The sequence below is a fragment of the Acomys russatus genome, chromosome 4 (genome assembly GCF_903995435.1).
Source record: "Acomys russatus chromosome 4, mAcoRus1.1, whole genome shotgun sequence".
In the NCBI taxonomy this organism is placed as follows: Eukaryota; Metazoa; Chordata; class Mammalia; order Rodentia; family Muridae; genus Acomys; species Acomys russatus.
The window spans coordinates 68,192,592-68,194,080 of NC_067140.1; positions in this window are offsets into that span (position 1 = coordinate 68,192,592).

Consider the following 1,489-nt stretch of genomic DNA (forward strand, 5'->3'; position numbering starts at 1 on the left):
GTCCCTCATTTCTCTCTAATCATTGTCCTTGATAATTCACACCCCATTCCTATTTTTATGCCCCACTTCTGGACCTTACTAATATTATGATTTTCTCAACTGCTATGAGCCTCGATTTCCTTACCTACAGAATGGACTAAGAGGACTGATGAGAAGGGTTGTATGGGTTAACATATGTGCCCAACAGTGTGGTGCCTGTGATGCTGAGTCATTATAAACTAAAAACTCTTGTCTCCCTTTTCCAAGGTACATTTCTGGCAAGACTTGTCAGATGCTTAATAAAGCAGCCAGCCTGTGATTTTTTTGCAAAAGTTGTTATGGCAACTATATTTTAAAGTCACTAACTTGGTAATGAATATGACACTAGAATTATATGACAATAAGAAGAGCTAGGGGCAACACACACACACACACACACACACACACACACAAAAGAGAAAGGCAGGGAGGACACACAGTAGGTACAGAGGCACACACTAAGGGCAGACATTTGGGTGACTTCTGGGGAGATGAGATGCCAGACAGAACACCGACAACAGACCCAAGACTAGCATTGCAAGTCAGGCAATTTATATGGGGTGCATATAGAATCATAAGCCACTCAAAGGCAGTTTTGTCATGAGCAAGCCCATCCCAGAATAGGTGACAACTCATAAACATTGCCTCCTCGCGCTCTCTGTATACCTTGTAGGCAATGTGGCTGACTGGAGAAGCCTATCTCCCTGGCAATTGTTACTGCATATATAACCTTGAAGTAGGTTTTACGGGTCTTATAAGTTTAAGGAGCCTTCTGAGAATTATAAGCCTGATTTACCTTCTGAGTCTTCTGGACCCCCTTCATTTCTCTAGCAGGAAATATTTCAATTCAAGGAAACTCAACCCAGGGTTGTTGTATGTGTTCCCATGAGAACGAGAGGACTGTCATGCTAGGGACAGAGTGAGAGGTGCGACCCTGGAATGGGAACTGCCAAGGTGTTGTAGACTTTGTTTCTTCCTGTCTGCCTGTGTTCTCCACTGAGAGCTCCTGGGGTAGACATGGCTCCAACCTTTTCCCTTAAGTCCCAGTGACACCAGCATTGGGTCCCTTTTCTTTGCCCACCACTTCTAGACATGGGGAGAAGTCAGAGCCACGGTCTCATGTCACTCACACCTGAGTATATGGAATACCAAGTTACATTACAAGTTACATACATGAGAGTAGAACCTCATGAGGGATATAAGAGAAACCCTTTGAAAGGAGGCCAGGAGAGCCCATGTCTGACACTATTGCTAAACAAACAAACATCCTGCTGTTGTTTTTAACAAAATCTCAGCCATTTGATTTTTATCAACGAAGACCAGGGAGCCAGATGCTGGGGTGGAAAGCCTGCTAGCTCAGCGAGGCAGAGAAAGCACCTAGCTGACCTTCCTCCTCAGTCAATGTCCCAAAAGGAGTCTCTCCTCAGTGTCATCTAAAAAACACTCAAACTGAATGTCCCTCCCTTCTACT